This window comes from Camelus ferus, chromosome 7 (genome assembly GCF_009834535.1).
Source record: "Camelus ferus isolate YT-003-E chromosome 7, BCGSAC_Cfer_1.0, whole genome shotgun sequence".
NCBI classification, from domain to species: Eukaryota; Metazoa; Chordata; class Mammalia; order Artiodactyla; family Camelidae; genus Camelus; species Camelus ferus.
In genome coordinates, this window is record NC_045702.1 from 35,987,357 (window position 1) to 36,006,682 (window position 19,326).

A 19,326-nucleotide genomic window follows, 5' to 3' on the forward strand; every position below is an offset into this window, starting at 1 on the left:
ATCCACAGCCTGCCTTTTGCCATGATGAGGCTGGATAGGGACCAACTTGGCAAAGTCAACTTTGTGGTGACACTGAGATAGAAATCCAAACAGTGTCTTATGTTAGTGAGTAATTAACAAGGACAGCGAACCTTTATCGAGTGTTTACTGTGTGTGATGCAAAGTGATTTATACACACTATCTCACTTAGCTCTCACTACAGTCCTTTGAGTTAACTAATACTAATATTCTTATTTTGTAGATAAGAAAACTCAAGGTTTAGAGAGGATGAATAACTTGCTCAAGGTCGTGGAGTCAGAACGAGGCAGAGCTGAAGGGAAAGATGGACTGCACGTCAGCTGATCTTAGGTCAATGAGAATAGTTAACATCAAAGAAGACCTTGAAGAAGGGATCCTTTTGTTAGGAGATTTGAAGGCCAGCGGAGCAAATATTTATCGAGAGCTTGAATGCGCTGAACTGCTGGCCACCAGGCACCCAGAGACTTGCCTGGAGACTCTTGTGAATTAAGGGTTTTGTGGCCTTGTTGGAGTGGGTGCCTCCCTCTCCCACCACATTCTTGGGGAGATTCTCTTTATGTATTATTAGCCTGTTAAATGCTGAGAAGCCTACAGTTAGAAATCTGTTTTCTTCTGTAATGTCATGGTTTTCCAACTCAGTTAATCATTTTCCCTCTTTCTTCAGTAAAACCTGTCACACTTTGCAGAGCCAGTGTTCTGTGGAGCACCTATTTGGGACCTAGTCTAATCCTTGTAGCTCATTTTACACATGAGGAATCTGAGGTCCATGAGGGCTTAGCCAAAACCAAAACTAGTTGTGCAGAGTTTGTCTTTAACTAGCTCATTCAACAGTTATACATCCAATGTATGTAACTACAGTTGCGATTAGTTTGGGTGTGTATTGCCCTTTGGGAAGTTAAAAATAAAATGTCCCAGGAGGTCCCTCGATTGAAGTAAGTCTATTGGTCATCCTTGCTAAGAAGCCCAGGTCTGAACACCATTGACCTTAGTCATTTTAAGACAGATGACTTATGAAAGAAGTCATGTTGCAAAATCATCTCTATAGATTTCTCAGCACTGCTAAATTGTTTCATTGGCTAGAATTTTCAGATCACATCTGTTTTTTGATTCCTGGGCTTTTGGCCATGTTGCTAAAACGCCAGAATCTCTAAGGCTCTACCCAAATTGCTAATACTGATACATTCCTGAGGAGTATATAGTTTGTTTAGTCCCAGCGGAGATGGGACACAGAATCTTATTAAATGGCTGGTCCTTCATGGCTTCCATCTGGGAGAACTACCTGTGGGCAGTGGGCACTGTGTCCATCTGGTGATTTTCTGAACTATCCAGCATACTGTGGCTTTGTAAATCTCTGCTCATGAATACTGAAAAGGACGAATGGAAGGAGGCATAGCTTCCATTGCATCATACGTTTCAAGCATATGAAAAATGGCTGATATTGGTACAGTATTTAGTATGGGCTAGAGGTTCTGAGCTGCCCAGTTGGTCAAAACCAGCATGAAAGATAGAGAAGGTCGACAAAGCAAATGGCTTTTCCTCTTGCATATTTCCTTCTCTAAGGAATTTGTAACTGAGAAAGACCATTCTGCTATGGAGGAAATGGCCATCTGACACTGGTGTGCTCATGACTCTTTACAGTTTGCTTTGTTGTCCTGGGAAAGGGGGGAGTGCCACGCTGGACCTCCCTTTGCATTCCACAGGGGCTCCCTGCCTCCCAGAGGCCCCCACCCTTGAGGTCCACCAGTGTAGCTTTCAGGGAGCTCTCACCCAACACTTCATCTCAATCAGATCAATTTAATTTAAAAGAAGGGTGTCCGCAATTTCAGAAAAGGGTATTTTAGTGACTAGAAATGCACTCTTTCTGGTGGATGGCATTTATGATTTAAAAGAAGAGAAAAGGAATTGAATCTGACACCGCCTGTCAAAATCATTTCTAGGTTTCTTATGGCAATCTAGGTTTCCCCAAGAGGGTATTTCCCCGAGAAGGAATTGTTTATTTCATTCTACATGGCTTTATGGATCACAGCAAAATCAGACATTTATTTCTGGGCAAAGGAGGCAAAAAATAAAATACTGATATAACAAGGTTAAGACTTGGGATAGATGTTTGAGAAATAGAATGGAAAGCTGCAAGTTTTATGTAGCCTCAGAAGTGAAAGCAGAGCGTTAAGGGGTTATGTGAAGACACAGGCTTCATCGTATCTGTAGGAGTTTACTGTAGGCTGGAAGAGGAATATCTGATTACATAGAATGATGAAAGGGCTTGAAGGGAAATGGTGGACTTTTTTCCCTCCAGTATTTTTAGGAAATAAGCTGTAATGTGGAAGATATTGGTGCAGGTCAAAGAGCATGATACCTGGAGCCTGAAAGAGCCAGGCCTGAAGCCCACCTTCTCCATTTACTAGATATGAGAATTTAAGTCATGTGATGCTTTTGAATATGTTTCCTCATCTGCAAAATGGAGATAATAATACAGGCCTCTAGAGGATGCTGTGTAGTGCTTAACAGGCCTGGCATGTGGGGAGTGCCCAATGAATGATAGCTTTTATTAGGAACTATAAATAGGAAAGCATGTAAATGGTGCCCACCATTCCTGGAGAAGAGCTGTGAAATGCCCTCTGGAGGTGTTGTACACCCTGTGACTTGACTTAGTGTGGCATCATGGTTTTGCTTATTTCCAGAGAAATCTTACAGTGCATCTTTACCAGAATGTGTTTTGGAGCTTTTACAGTTAACTAATTCTAAAACCCTCTTCCTAAATATGAAGGCAGGTGTTGCCCGTTTTATCTGTCTATTTGTACACCTGTTCAGGCATTTAAAAATTCACCAAAACATTTAAAATCGTGAAAGCCAATTGCTTCATGACTAAACAAAATTCCCTTAAAAGTGTATATTCCTGCCAACTGCTGAATCCTCTAAAAAAGGCAGGAAAACCACATGAGCTTCTCTCTATTAATGCTGTTGATGTGTTGAGACTCGTACCAGATCCCTCAGGTCAAAAGGAAGCGCAGATTTGCGGGGCGGTAGAGGGGTGGTGTGTGGCAATCTGATGAATTAAGCCAATAACATCTAATCTCTTGGCCAGAGAGGTGCAAATTCTTTGTCTAAACTCACAGAAGTAAGACCCTTTCAAGGCTCGAAAAGACTTTGACAAACAATGCAAACTCTTTTTTTTCATTGAATTCATTTCTCTAGATGCTATGTATGTAATTGGTAATCTGTGAATCGTCTTTGCTTGCTTTGTGAGCTTGTTTCAAGTTGGTGTAAGGATAGGTTTGTGGTGTTGAAATTGAGGAAAGCTAATTTTCTGATGCTGAGACTGGCTGTAATCTTATTAGCCAGATGGTCTAACCATTAGTGCTAACCAGTCAGACTGGGCCACAGACATCTCAGTTGCACAATGCAATTGGATTGTGAGCTGCAGTCTTTAAAGGTCATCGTTTGTATGGGGACAGAGGCACCTCTTGTCTGCATTTTGGGAGCATAGATTGGCTCCCTGATCTCTCTCAGGTCAGAAACATCACTGCCCATCCTTTTTTTATTTTTTGGCTACAGCTCCCTGTGGTTAAATCCCAGTGCATTTGTAAACCCCAGGCACAGGGGTCAATTTTGGCCAGTGAAAGTGGTTAACCCTTCTGGCAGCCCTCTCCTGCTGCTGTTTATGACGCATGGTTCTCTCATCTTTGCCTGTGGGAAGAGCATTCCTGAAAAATCCATTGCAACTCCTAATTTTGATAAATCCTCTTATTTTCCATCCTTTCCTTTTGCAGATTCATCTGTTTGCTGCATAGTCAACCCTGAAGAAGCCAGGGTTGAACTGAGATAATAGTTTCAGAACAGCCCGGAGTTTAGAAGATGTGATTATATTAGAGGGTTTCCAACCCTGAGTTTGACTGTCCTCCCAGGGAAAGATTTCTGGCATCTGGGGAAAGAGCACTGTGGCCCCAGAGAACTGTGATGTTTATTTTGATAAGGTGTTTGAGGGAGTTGCTGGATGTAGAAGAGACTAGGTTTCTGAAGGATACAAGCCATCTTGAGCCCTCTTGGCTGATAACTGCAAAAGGTGCGTGTACTGAGAGATCAGAAAACATGCAGTGGGCAAGGTAGAAAGAGTCAAGTTGGCTGAAATAAGAAAATAGGGGGAAAAAACTATTTGAGAGAGAATTTGGCATATATTTGGTATTTGTGTCTGTTTTTCTCTTGAAATGGGCTGATGTGTTGGCAAGAAGCTTCTGGCTGTTGTCAGAGATACGAACATCTGTGCTCCTTTGCAGAAAACTCAGGATTCCAAAGTGTTTGGTGGAAACTGTGTAACTGCCAGTCGTTCTGCCTTCTCATTAAGAACTGAGTTTCTACTGCTTAGAGTGTGTTTTTAAAAGGAAGACGTGGCTTACGGTTCTGGGCTTTACTTTTGCAGACCACGTGGCAGAAGAGATTCCAGCAGTGAAATCTAAGGGTGTCAGACACAAGTGTGCATACTTAGGGTAAATCAACTTTCCTTGCTGGGTTGGAATTAAGAAGGAAAGATGCCTAGTGAGCAAGGTAATCATGACACAGGCATGCAAGGAGAGCCATCAAAGGTGTGGCAAACTTTTTAAAGGCTTTGGTTTAGTCACCTTAGTTAATGCTAAATGCTCTTACAGTGACACCAAAATATCAATGGCAACACAAGAAGAATGTAATTTTTGATGGCCTCCAAGTCCCGTGGGGTCACCCTTGGCATCAACGTCTCCCCAACACACCACCCATCGTCTACCTGCCTTTCTTTAGCCAGAACTCAATCACAGGTGTGGCCAAATGCAGAGGAGACTGGAACATGTATTTTTGCCATGTGCTTGTGGAAAATGCAATTGGAATAATTAGCATACAGTATCCTCTCTGCCATGGCCCTGTGTTCTTTCTAGACAGTTGTGAGTTCATGTTTGTGGTGCCTGAAGTTTATGAAGTTTGGGGCTTACTTTAGAAAATGACACAAATTTAGGTACACAAGTGGATATTTATTTAGAAAGAGAAAGGGAAGGGCTTGATCAAGTAAGAAGCCCTACAGATTACGGTTCCTTAGCATCGCACCAAATGGATCTCTGTTCTTAGATGTCTACATATAGAATGTGTTTTTCTCCGACTTGCTGGGCGTCCACGTGGAGCACTGAATGCTGGCAAGGGTGTGCGAGGCCAGCCACCTCACGCTGCTCTTCAGAGGAAAAGTGCACCATCCTTTCTGGGAAGCCATCAGGTTACAAACGCTGAGAGCCTGTGACCCGGCTGGTGCTGTGACTCAGTGGTCTTCCCTCTCGGCCTCTGAATGCCTGTGAGGGGCTGAGGGCCTGGGTGGGGAGGCAGATCCAGGCTGTCTGGAACCTATCTACCATTTATCATCACGCGAGGCAAAGATTTATGTTTGAAGATGTTCAATCTGCATTAGTCATATGTGAAAAAATTAAAGCATTCTAATTGTCCAGTGACAGGTAAATGCTTGAATTATGTCTTCATGCAAAGGACGATTACAGTAACTACAAATGATAAAACGTTTTGTGCAAGGACAAATGCATATAATATAATAAATGGACACAGAATGATATGAAACAGTACAATCTGAATTATATAAATAATGAGTAAATTAAAAAACACTGATATTATGAAAATCTTAGCATTGGTCATCTCTGGGTGATAGATGAGTGACAAAACTTTATTCTCATCTCTATGGTTGCTGCATCTCGCAAATTGTATTTATTTAAATAATGATATTACTGATCCTCCCTTATAAATGGCTATATTGCAAGCCTTTAATTTGCCTAATATTTTATTGTTCCCAAAGTGCTATTGCATCACATTTAATCTTCACAACCAATCTGACAGAACAAAAGAAAAGCACAATTTTAATGGAAAACAGATCAAACAAAACAAACCCACCCAACCACTAAAAATTTTGAATTGATTGATATTTCCAGATAGCATAGTCACAGAAATCTCCACCTCTTTCCTCACGTCCCCCTAATTATTTCTGCTATTCACCAAGCACCATAACAAAGGAAAAAAGACCTCTCTTCTGGATTAATATGGTTTTCTGTTTAGATTTTTAATTACAAGTATTTCAACAGTATTGCTTTGGATTATTTCTCCGTGGAGGTTCTAGAATAGAGCTTGGAACCCTGTCCCTGTTCCACCAGGAAAGCGCTTTCTGCATTTCAAGGTGAGCTGTCCACTCTGGGTCACAGCCTGCCTGTTTCCTGAGTGCTCCCTGGCCGGCCCTCCCCTGCAGGGCCAGCCCTGGAAGCTGGGGGGTGGGGTTGCTGAAGGAGTCTCTAATCAGATCACCCTGGATGCTCTTCAACCCTGGCAGACTGGCGTACCTGGCTTCTGTTTTGTTCCAAGCTCCAGAATCCTTGCCAGAAGAACCAGTCTCTCCTTCCTGCCTTCCTGGGCATCCCCTGCAGAAGCTGAAATTTGCCTCCCACCCCAGCCTGGTGACTGACACGTCCTCGTAAGACTTACATGAAAACTTCCCTGATTCTGACTACCTGCCTGTTCCTGGGAACACTGTGTGTTCTTAGATTAGCCCTTTCTCCACGCTTGGCCTGGCCTGATGCTTCTTGTTCCCAATCTGACCTGCAGATGCTGACCTGGTTACTTGAGCTGACTCTGAGGCATCCTTGGCACTGATATTCAGCAGGTACAGAGTTCTGCTGGTGCAGCGCATTCCCTTCCAGCTCCTGCCTCTCTCCTTGCTCGTGGCCTTTCTCACCCCTGGGTCCTGGGTAGATACAGTTCCAGGTCCTAGAATCTCCCATGGGCCATATTTCACTGCAGCAAACTGGGCCAGGTTACCAGATACTGTGCTTTGAAAAGACAGTCTAAGTGGCTGACGGCTTGGAAGACAGTGGAGCTGCAGGCCTCTGGAGGGGCTGGAAGCTGGGGAGTGATTCTGGCTGATCTCTCCTTAGGGGCAGAATACTCTTATTTCAACTTTGATTAAAAATACTAGTCAAGATAGTTCAAAATATGTTGCACTTTCTACCTGTCACAGTCTCAAATCTGGGAAAGTATGGTGGAATGGAAGTTTGTTTCTCTTCTTTAACAGATAGGTTGGGTTGAGTGGGGAGTGTGGGCAGGGAAAAGGCGAGAACCCGGACTGCCGTGTTCAATTTCTGGGGCTGCCCTAAAAAATTGCCACTGGGTGACTTAAAACAGCAGAAGTTTGTTCTCTCACAGTGTTAGATGCAAGGAGTGTAAAATCAAGGTGTCAGCAGGGCATCGCTTGCTGGGAAAACTCTAGGGGAGGATCCTTCCTCGGCTCCTCCAGCTTCTGGTAGCTCCAGGCGTGCCTTGGCTTGTGCAGCGTAACTCCCATCTCTACCTCCATATTCCCTGGGCTGTCTTCTTTCACGTGTGTCTATCTTTGCACAATGTTTTCCTCTTCTTGTAAGGATACCATTCAGATTAGATTAGAGTTCACCCTAATGACCTCATCTTAACTTGACTACATTTGCAAAGACCTATTTCCAGGTACGGTCACACTCACGGATCCTGAAGATTAGGACTTCGGTATAGCTTTTGGGGAGATGCCATTCAACCCATAACAGCTGCCTGTGATCCAGTCCTGGGTGCCCACTTCAGTGGTGTGATCACCAGTAAGACTGCTTTGGGTCTCAGTTTTCTTGACTGTATAGCGGAGGTGATAGGAATACCCTTTTATCGGAGTGCTGGGAGAATTCAATGAGAAAGGGCTTGGGATAGCATCTGGCTTCTGGATAGTGCTCAGCAGGGTTAGCTTTTATGGCCACTCACTTCCAGGCCTGGGGTTTCACAAGCTAGCTCTTGGAGCAATTGAGGAAGTGAATGAACCACCCACAAAGTAACACTATGGTGAAGCAGAGGTTAACTCTTTTGAAGCTGTGGCCCACAGGGCTCATCTGCACACAAGTTTGCCTTCAAGGCTGTTGTCAGTGCTAATTTTGCTCAAGCATTTGCTTGATTGAAATCTCTAGTGAGGCTCTTTAAAGTGCTCGCAGAGTAACCCTGTTGGGCAAGTTCTAGAGAATCTAAGCCTCTGGCTGGACTGAGCAAATGTGTCTTCCTTTTCAGGGGGGTCCTGTAAGACACCTGGCTTGTACACGGCTCAGCTCCAGGCTGCACTTCATATCATGTGTGAATGCTGCTGCTGCCAGGATCCCAGGGGCCACGCCTGGGTGCAGGTCCTTCCTGAGGTTATGTGAGGTTGACAAGTAGCATAGTCACAGTGAAACTTGAACCACATTCTGCTGGCTTAATTATTCAGTAGAAACAGGATTCGCAAGGTTCTAAACCATAGTCCATGCCCTTGGAGAATACGCTATTATATCATCCATCAGGGTAAAAGCTAAGAGTTGACTGCAAGTCCAAATGCTGTTTTCCTCCCTGATTCATCTTTGTGAAATTGGGGTCATCAGTTTTATAGTTGGCAGCACATCTGATTTGGGAAATAGATGCTACAAGTTGAAGACCTAAATAAAGCTTAGCTTTAGATTGAAGTCTAATAAAAACTTATCTATAGTTAGTTCACTTATTTCTGGTACAAGTCTGTTGCAAATCTGAAAATACAGGTTTGAATTTGCATGCTCGTTTAGTGGTGCTGATCGTCTGAAATATTGGTTTTTAGAAAGGCTGTATTTTCACTAGGAAGTCTACTTTGAACTTAATTTGTTTGTGGGTCTGTGGGTGTTCTGGGAATTCTGTTCAGGACGTAGTGAAGATGTGCTGTAGCTGTTTGGTTTATGAGTTGTTGAAGTGCTATTTATTTTTAATATACTCCCTTCTTTCTTCTTCCCAAAGCGAATAATCTAAGTTTAACTAAGTGGGATCCATTTACTTTATATTGAAAGTTATTACTACTTTACTTCCTGTTTCTTTTCCCTTGAAGCTCTGATATATCTTTGAGAAGATAAACCTTTTTGTATATCTTTTTGTACATTAACTACTTTCCTTTCTAGTATTAATTACTACAACAACAGCAGTGAAGATTATTACGCACCTATTATATGCCAGGCTCTGTGTTAACTGCTTTAGATAATTATTATTTAAGTTTTATATCAATATTAGACTTTTGAGTGGTACCTAATGAGGATCTGAGACCTGGGGAATCAAACTTGCCAAGTTTACGTGTTGGTAAGCGGTGGAGCCAGGGTTTGAATATTCTGGTTTGGGATCCCATGCTCCTGAACCCTAAACTCCTGATATTGCAGATTCAGGCACCTCTTTGCATTGGAGGAGAAATCTACAGATGCAGCCTAGGACTTTTCAGTGACTCAGGAGGCCTCTGCATTTTCATGTAATGTGAATTTGGACGAGTGGATTGATTCACTTTGCTTTAATTTGTTCTGTTCAAGTTGACATTGTGCTAATTTGCACAAGAAGTAGCTGAAAGCAGTGGGAGATATCCCAGTAGGGCTCTGAGTTGCCAGAGATCTTAGCATGGAATTAAGAAATTCACAAGCTTCATATATAGATAACCTTGAAAATTCAGTCAGTTGTTATCAAGATGAAAACTATGGCCCAAAATTTGTGTTTTAGAACATAGGATGCTGCTTGATTTTGTGTAATATGTAATACCAAGGCCAGTTCAACCTAGATAACTGGTTTAAAAAATTAAATAGGTTTTTTATTTCTGGAAAATTCCAAGGCCTTTAATGTATGTATGGTATGTGCTTACGTGCATTGCAGTCTCCAAGAAGAAAAAGAAAAGAGTATTAAATGATTTTGGAATGTTCCTGATAACTGTTTATTTGTTCTTATTTTTTTCCTGGCAGGTAAGATTTGTTGTCATGCACCCAGAATGAGTTGTTTCAGATTTTTCCAGTCTAGCAGTTAGGATGACTTTGATTGTAAGTAGCTGAAGACCCAGTGCCAATAATTTAAACAATAAAAGTTTATTAAGTGAAAAGGTTAGAGGTGTAGGGAGCTGTAGAATTAATTAATAGCTTGATTCAGCTACTCCTTAGGTCACTTAGGGTTTGATTTCTTTTTTGTTTTTCTCTCTACCAGAGTTGAACTTTGGAGCTGTCAAAGGGCAGATTTCTCTAGCGAATAAGCAGGGTGATCACCAAAGAATGCCAGGACAAAAATCTGATACTTTTTAGGGAGAGTGAATGGGAGTATGGCTGTTTGAGAGACAGGAAACAAATATCCACCATGGCCAGTGACCTGGGTACCCCTAACTTAGATTGATGAGGATGTTAATATTCTCTGTTCCTGCCCTTGTACGTGTTGATATTCTACATGTAGTATATACGATTTCTCCCTGCCTCAGATGTTTTCGGTGAATATGTCTATAGTTGCATTCTTAGAGGTACCGTTCTGCATATGGTAGTTTCCCATAGACCTGCTACAATATTAGAGTTGGCTGCTAGCATCCAAGAAAAAAATTTTTTTTTAAATTTTCTTAGCGAAATGAATGCCATTATGACATGTTAGCCATCCGTTGCTATTTGATTCACATCTACACTTAATATTATTTCAATATAAAAGTATCCCAGGGGATATAAACTGAGTTCCCCTAACTTACCCTTTTGCATTACTGCTTGCAGGTTTTCCCACAGTGCTCAGAAGAGTGCCGGGGGATGCTTCACTGAATGACAGGTTGGGGTTTTAGACAGTGAGAAAAAGAGAACTAAGGGCTGTAAGTTTGCATGTCACATGGACACTCACTTTTGGCCCTGGGGATTTCTTCTGAGAAGTGAGAAATGTCTTTATATGACTTGGTTCATTTGGTGGTTGCCCTTCCTGCCATGTTGTTCCACATGGTATTTCCTTCTCTTCCGTAAATGGGCCGAGTGCCTGCTCTGTGCAAAGGATTTTGCGTGGAGTCTAAGTTGATTTAGACTCTTTGCTTAGACGTGTGGCCTTCCTGGTCTTTCGGTCTGGTCAGGGAGATGAGACAGGCACACAGATAACTAACGCAAACCATGAAATGTGAAGGGAGGCACAGAAAAAGTTCTAAGGGGCTTGGAGGAGGGGAAGATTCCTGGGGAGATGAGGAGTCCTGTGTGGGTGAGGGGATGGGGGAAGAATGGGAACTTTAGACAGAGGAAGAGTTAGGAAGAGGATAAATAATCTAAGTTTGGCTAGAGTGTAAATGTTGTGAAGCAGTTAAAAAAGAAAAAAAAACCTCTTGTACTAGTATTGTTATATAGCAGATTAGCCCCAAACTTAGTGGCTAAATCAACAATCAGTCTTCATTATCTTTTACGGTTTCTGTGGGTCAGGAATCCAGAAGCGTCTTGGCTGAGGGGTTTTGGCTGAGGGTCTGGCCTGAGGCCATAGACACATGTCATCGGGAGCTGCTGTCATCTGGAGGCCTGACTGGGGCTGGAAGATTTGCTCCAAGGTGGCTCATTCACCTGACTGGTAAGTGGCTGCTTGTCCTCTTGGCGTGACCGCTGGCCTCTCCCAGAGCCAACTTCTGAGACAGAGATAAAGTGGCAGCTGTATCCTTTCTATGATCCAGCCTTGGAAACCACATAGCATCATTTCCCAAACATTCTGTGTGTTAACAAAGGCCAGTCTAAGGGGAGGGAGAACTAGGAGTCATTTTTTAAAGGCAGGAGTGTCAAAAAATGTGCACACATAATTTTAAAACCACTACTGTTCTCGAAAAAAAAAATGACAGAAGCAAAAACAATAGTTGCATATTCGTGGTTTTCCTTTAGTTGTTTCTCCTGCAGCATTTACTCATCTTAGTTGGCATGCCAGACTGGGTTGGTAAACTATGGTATGAATAATGTTGAAAGTGTATTTTCATCTGCTAAACTAGTGATTTAAAATAAAAATTGGTAATTTATTCAAAAGGGATCTTGGAGCAGAAACTTACTACATAAGAGAGATAAAGCAGAAGTGGTTCAGGTGGAGGTGGAGCTGGAGGGAGGGGTGCCGCCTCCGGTCAGCACCCAAGGAGGGCCCCACGGCTGCCTTGGACCCTGAGAATAGCGCCATAGAATAGGTCCATCCAGCTCCGTTTTGATTTTTTTTAAGAATTCAATTCGTTCTTTCGAAGAACTCATTCCTATTTAGGGATTTAGAATTGCTTTATAAAATGTATTCTAACCTTAAGAATTATTTTCTGTAACTTAAATAATGTGGTTGAACCGTGGTACCAAATGATGGTTAGTATTGTTTCATTCAGAACGTTTATGTTGTGGGTGGAAGTGGAAGGTGGTTGAGAGTGAGGAAGGGGACTTTAATTTCAACAGAATTTTCCCTTCTGTGGAGCACAGATTAGTTAAATACATACTTGGGACTGAAACATAAAGCAGTGGTTACAGCAAGGAGAGGTGCGGGCCACCATCCTCGTGTGATATCAAGACTAAAAGCCATCCAGGACCATGTGACCTCAAACCATTGCAAGGTTACTCCTGGAGTGGGAGGCAAGGTTCTGCGAAATGGAGAATGTGTGTGCTTTGGCGTCAGTGTTTTTGATAATTACCAGAAGTAACAGGGGAAATTTTTATGAACCAGATAAGGAAAAATATGCTCATTAGTCATATGAATATTAGTTTTCTCAACACAACAATATACTGCTAAGTCTGCTCCATATCCACCTGCCCCCAAAAAAGGCCATTTCTGTAGACTGCATGGAAAAAAACTCTTTAATACAACAGAGAAATTGGAAAAGCAGTGTGCATTACCTCTCTCTAATTTAACACATTTAAAGGGCAATAGCCAGCAAAATTAAATTTTATTTAAAGAAGTTTGAGGATGAAAAGCATGAAGATTTTAATTTTTCTCCGCTATCACTTTCCATTTTCATAGCCTCTACAATCCGCTTTATCCACTTATTCCTGGAAAAGAAAGACTGTATAACTTGTTGTAGTGATTTTTTTTTTAAAAGAAAGAAGAGCTGTCATAGATGTAGAAAGCCTCAGAAGAAACCAGGGGCTGGGTGGTAAATGAAAGAAAGGAGACTTAATTTTTTTTACAAAGATGTGTGTATGGAAGGAGATTATTGCCTTTTGAATTCATCCATTGACAGTCAGCATTAATACCAGTGGGATTTCCCATTTAGAATATTGGTAAGGTAGAATTAGTCGCTGTATCTCCACAATTGGTTCTAAAATGGTTTTCTATGAGCCAGTAAAATGCCATGCTACTTTTGGTTCCTGCTCCTGTTCCAGCTGTTCTAGGTTTTATATGAAAAAGTATTCGTGGGAGTAGAAGCCCGAGCTCTTACTTAGCAGAGTGCCTGGCGTGCAGGCGCATCAGTAAACACGAATTCCTTCCTCCTCCTTCCTCAAGCACATCAGTACTGACCCCAGCATCCTAGTCGGGAGGGTGTCAAAAAAGCGTCAGAGAAGATGCTTATAAATAGCATCTTTCTTCATACAGCTGAAAAATTTTCCACTTGTGTCTTCTTTCCTTTGCAGCTTTATCTGGAACCCACTGTTTTTTCTTTCTCCACCAAAATGTGTCAGGTTGCTTTCGTTTAGGGCTGGGCCAGCAGACCCAATGGTGGGATCTCATTTCTCTATTAATTTTTTCTTATTTGAATGAAGAAAGTAATTATAAATCTGGATTACTGTTCATTCTGTTTTCACCCCATATGCCACTCATCTATTCATTCGTGTGTTCAGTATAACACACACTGAGGCCCCACTGAGGTGGGGCGTGGGGCACGGAGGCTATATGATCCAGGCCTCCAGCCCTCTGTTTTTGTCTCTTGGTATCTCACTGTCTCGTGGAGGGCTGGAGAGATAGACATGTAAACAAGTAGATACATTTGAAGTAAGCACTTATGGAACTCCTGTTGTATGCAAGGAGGTGAATCAAGTATGTAGATGTCAGGTTTTACTAAGCTTCCTTTCTTTCAAGGAGTTCATAGTTTAGTACAGGAAAGAAGACATATCTAATTTAGCAAAAATTTAGAGAACCATCAATGTGTCAGTCACTAAACTGCTATAGTTGGGAAGTTCAAGTTTATTTTCATGCTAATGACATAAAATTAACCTTTCATATCCAAAGAAAGTAAAGACTTTTGAATTTAAAGTAATTAGAGTGGGAATTGTAGAGGAAGTGGGAAGCAGAAAATTGGAGTAGTTAAAGAGTGATTAAGGGCTCTGACTCTGGGAGTCATATGTATCTGGGTTGGATCTTGGCTCCATTACTTAATAGCTGTAGGGTTTTTCTGAGGGGGGAGGGAGTTAATTACCTCTCCAAAACTCAGTTTCCCTATCTACAAAGTGGGGATAATACTGATAACACTTCCTGTGGCAGGAAGTATTACCAATTTTCTGAAGATGGTCAAACCAGTATCTCTCATCCCACATGTTCTTATAATATCACTTTGACAGTCCTTGCATCTAGGAATAGAGTTTGTGTCTCAGACCTCTTTTTGATCTTGAGTGGAATGTTGTGACCACCTTGACCAACAGAGCATAGCAGAAGTGACGCTTAGGATTTGCAAGTCTAGATCATAAAAGTGCTGTGCACCTCCATCTTGCTCTGTGGTGGTCCTTCTTGGGAGGCAGCCGCCATACTGTGTGGAAGCGCAAGCTGCCCCTGGAGAGGCCTGAGTGGGTGGAGTTGAGGCCCCTGACAGGCCTGGTTGAGTGCCACGCTGACTGCTAGCTCAACTTGCCAGCCATATGAGTGAGCCATCTGGAAAGTGGATCCTGCAGCAAGCCCGGCTCAGTTGCCCTGGCTGCCTCCAAATGGAGCCTAGACCGGCCATGCCTGCCCAATCGGGCCAAATTGTAGTTTCATGAGCAAAGTAAATAACTGTTGCTGTTTGAAGGCAGTAAGTTTTGAGATGGCTTGTTACACAGCAATAAATAATCAGGACATTTGCCATATCAGGTTGCTGAGAGGATTAAATGAAATGATCCATATAAACAAATACAAAACTAATGCTTTGCTAATGAGAGCCCTTTTTAATATTTTTAGTAGTTGAGAAGATATTTCATGGAAATCAGCATTCATTCAAAGTGAAGTCACAACCTAAAGTTCCCCCTGTGAACTTCTAGGATCCAGTAGGTTTTAGGGAACTTGTTTTGTTTACTTTTTTTGTCATTTGCAAAATCTCTGTTGTGTGTCAGCTTCCTGGAGTCCTTTGCTCCTGGGTTTATGATGCTGACTCTGCTGGACTCTGTCCTCTGTTGAGTCAGAGTTTCACTCAGGCTTTCAGTGTCATAACCAGTAGTCAGTGTTTTAACTTCCAGAATGTTTTGTGACAGTCATGCTTCTGATGTGATTTTATATCTTTTTATTGTGGTAAAAAAACATAATATAAAATTTACCATTTTAATCATTCTTCAGCATACAGTTTAGTAGTGTTCACTATACAAACACTGTTGTGCAACAAATCTTCAGAACTTTTTCATATTTCAAAACTAAAACTCTATACCTATGGAACAAGAGCTCCTCATTCCCTGCTCTTCATCCCCCTGGACCTTGGCAACTCCCATTCTACTTTCTACTTCTAAGAGTTTAACTCCCTCATGTAAGTAGAATCATGCAGAACTTGTTCTTTTGTGAATGGTTGATTTCACTTAACATAATGTTCACAAGATTCATTCATGTCGCATGTGACAGGATTTCCTTTTTGTGGGCTGCGTAATATTCCACCATACATATCTACTGCATTTTGTTTACCCCTTTATGCATCAGTAGACATTTAGTTTGCTTCCACCCCTTGGCTATTGTGAATAATGGTGCAGTGAACATGGGTGTGCAAATATCGCTCTGCTGTTCTTATTTTCCCCTCCCACCAATAGCAGAATCTCTCTGAAATGCATTTGAGAGAAATAAGGGGTTATCTGTGTTCATTGCCATCTTTGTTTTCCAACATATCTCAGACAGTTACATGTAATCAGATAGTGAAGCTGCCTGGATTCTAAATTGGGGGTTTTGACCTCAATAGGCTTATCTGCTGTGTCACCTGAACAGTATTAGAGTTACATCTCTGTTTGCAGGGGTCTGTATTGCTTTCAGATAATTTTCACAAGCATTATTTTCTTTAGCCCTTGCCACATGATAGCTGTTTCTTTCATATGGAGAAAATGACGATACAGTTATGGTACAGATATAAACTCCTTGAAGCTGTTGGTACTTCATGTAGTATTTGCTATTCTTTACCAAAGTGGGCTTCTCTCTCTCTCTTTTTTTTTTTTAAATTTAATTAATTTTTCCCCCCTTAACAGGCACTGGGGGTTGAACCCAGGACCTCATGCATGCCAAGCATGCACTCTACCTGTCACCTCCAAAGTGGGCTTCTCTTATGAATAGACTTGATGTTTTTTACTTAATCTTTTAAATTAATGGATGTTATATTTCTAGAGGAGTTTTGGTTTAGAGAAAAATTGGACACAAAGTGCAGAAACTTCTCATATCCCCTCTCTCCCTGTGCTGTTTCCCCTGTTATTAATGTCTTGCATTAGTGTAGTTCATTTGTCTGAGGAACTGAGGAACCAATAACAATACATTATTATTAACTGAAGTCTTTAGGTTACATTAGGGTTCACTCTTTGTTTTAAATGTGTCTAAGCATTTTGACAAAGGTATGATGAAGGTATCCACCAGTACAGTATCTACAGAATAGTTTCACTGCCCTAAAAATCCCCTGTGCTTCACCTATTGATTCCTCCCATCTTTCCCCTTCCTCACCCCCACCCAAGTAATGGCAAGTATGATCTTTTTACTGTCCTACAGTTTTGTCTTTTCCAGAATGTCATATAGTTGGAACCAAACAGTATATAACCTTTTCAGACTGGTTTTCTTCACTTAGAAATATGCATATACGGTCCATCCATGTTATTTTGCGGCTTGCTAACTCATTTCTTTTTATGGCTGAATACTGTTCCATTATGTGGCAGGATAACAGTTTATCCACTCTTGTGTTGAAGGATGTCTTAAGTTGTTTCCAAGTTTTGGCAATTACTATTAAGGCTGCTATAAACATCTGTGTGCAGGTTTTTTATGTAGACATAAGCTTTCAGCTTATGTGGGTGAATACCAGGGAGTGTGATTGTTAGATCCTGTGGTGGGAGTATGTTTAGTGTCGTAAGGAGCTGCCAAACTGTCTTCCAAAATGGCTCTCCTATTTTGCATTCCCACCAGCAATGAATGAGACTTCTAATGAGTCCACATCATCACCAGCATGTGATACTGTCAGGGTTTCGGATTTTAGCCATTCTTATAAATATGTAGTGTTATTTTGTTTTAATTTGTAATTTCCTAAATGTTGATCATGTTTTCATATGTGACATGTTTTTAACTTTTAGTTTTTAAAGTTTTATTTTGAACTAAATATAGACTCACAAGAAGTTGTTAAAAAAAATAGTATGGACAGTTTCTTTAATCCAGTTTCTCCCAATGATAACATCTTACTTAACTAGAACATTCTCAAAACCAGGAAATTGACACTTCACAATATAATGGACTGGATTATAGGCTTGACTGGAATTTCATCATTTTTTTTTTTGCGTGCATTCATTCCATTGTTGTCTGTGTATGCAGTTTTATGAAGTTTTATTGCATATGCAGATGCATGTAACCATGGCCACAGTTAAGAGAGAGAACTGATCCATCACTACAGACCCGCCCTACATCTCTGCCTCTGTAGTTGCCTGCTCCCCCAAACCCTGCCTGGCGCTAGTCTCTAGTGACCACTGGTCAGACATATGTTTTTTAAATAGCCCTGGAGTTCTTGATGCAGCTTTGTCTCTGCATCAGCATAATTTGAAGATTATTGTTTGATTGATCTACCTTTTGACTTTGATGTTTATGGGTCTAGTCCCAGGTTAGTTAGAATGAGCAAGTGTATCTTCCTGTATTTTTTGAAGCAGGAGTCTTTTCTTCTTAGAAGTTGAGTATAAAGAAATTTTGCAGAGTGTGCTGCAAGGTTTTGAATGGATAACACAAAAATGTGCAGTTTAGTGAATCTGAATAAAGTGAGAACAATTTAGGAATTTGGGACAGGCTTGACTTCAGTATGCACGTGCCCTGCTGCAGATCTTGAAATCTAGTCAAGAGTCTCTAATGCAGCCAATAAAGTAGGCTTGCATTATTATTTTTATTATATATTATATATAGGTGATTATAACTTTACAAAAGGTTTATACATGCCAGGAGAGTTAAATTTGTGCTAGGAGATTATTAGTTAAATAATTAATGTGTAAAAATAACTGCATTCCATATTTCTAGAGCAGAGTTTCTCAACCTCAGTACTGTGACATTTTAGGTCAAATAACTTTTTGTTATGGGGGCTGTTCCTTGCATCGTCGGAGATTAGCAGAATATCGGGCTAATACCCATTCTATTCCAGTAACACCTCGTGCCCAAGTTATGTCAAAGAAAAGTGTCTCCAGACATTGCCGCATGTGCCCAGGGGAGGAGGAGCCACTCCTATTTGAGAACCATGGATTTTACATATAAATATATATGTACACACATATATCCTTGAAAAATATATAGTATTATTTTCCAATTGACATAATGATGGAGTATGTATATATTTCTGCATCTTGCTTTGCCCGTTTGTTAATGTTTTTGAGATTCAGCCATGTATATACATACAGTTTATTTATATTTAATTGCTGTGTATTGGGTCACCTTTAGACCGTATCACATTTTATTTATCTATTGATGGACATGTAAGTTGTTTCCAATTTTGCCATAACAAATAATTCCTCAATGAATATTTTTATCCATATCACCCTAAGCATGTATTTGATTATCCTAGACATTGAATAAAAGCCCCATAGAATTTATTCAGTTTTACTATTTGGACATTGTTCTCCAAGTTCTATTAATTTATACTCCCAATCAGCAGTGTACGTGATCCTATTTGCTCCACATTCTGACACTTGATATTGTAGAATTCTTTAATCTTTGTTCATCTGAAAGGTGAACATGGTATCTTGTTGCTGTTTTAATTTACATTTTCCTGATTACTGATGAGTCGTCAGCTTTTAAACTTGGAAGGACCTTTGGAGTCTTCCAGTCAACATTTATATTTTAAAGATGATTAAAAAAAAAGACAGAATATTTTTTATTACCTTTGCTTTGCTTACTAAGAATATTTTCTGTCTCATTGTTTTACATCCTCCAATGTTTTGTCATAATGAATTCAGTATCAAACAAATGGCAACCTTTCACATTTGCAATGAAGGCAGAAAATGTATAAATAGAGAAAAAAAAGAAAGAATTTGATAGTACAGATTTCCTCCTTACAATGTGCTTTTTCACCAGCCACCCCAAAAAGGTGGCTGTTTACTGAACTCATTATGTTCAGCACAGGACCTGACCAAGGAGGGCACACACGTATTTGCATGAATGATGGAATGA

General features: G+C 40.9%; 1 protein-coding gene across 7 annotated transcripts in view; it reads left to right on the plus strand.

The window, feature by feature from the left end:
• Positions 1–19,326, plus strand: part of ELMO1 (engulfment and cell motility 1) — a 491,925-nt gene that overhangs the window by 19,922 nt on the left and 452,677 nt on the right. The window contains exon 1 of one of the 7 annotated variants that reach the window (XM_032483697.1): positions 11,257–11,397. The exons of the other annotated variants lie outside the window; for them this stretch is intronic. The gene's annotated coding sequence lies outside the window, so the exon portion shown is untranslated. Of the gene's footprint in view, positions 1–11,256; positions 11,398–19,326 lie in introns of those variants that run through there. 7 annotated transcript variants of the gene reach the window in all.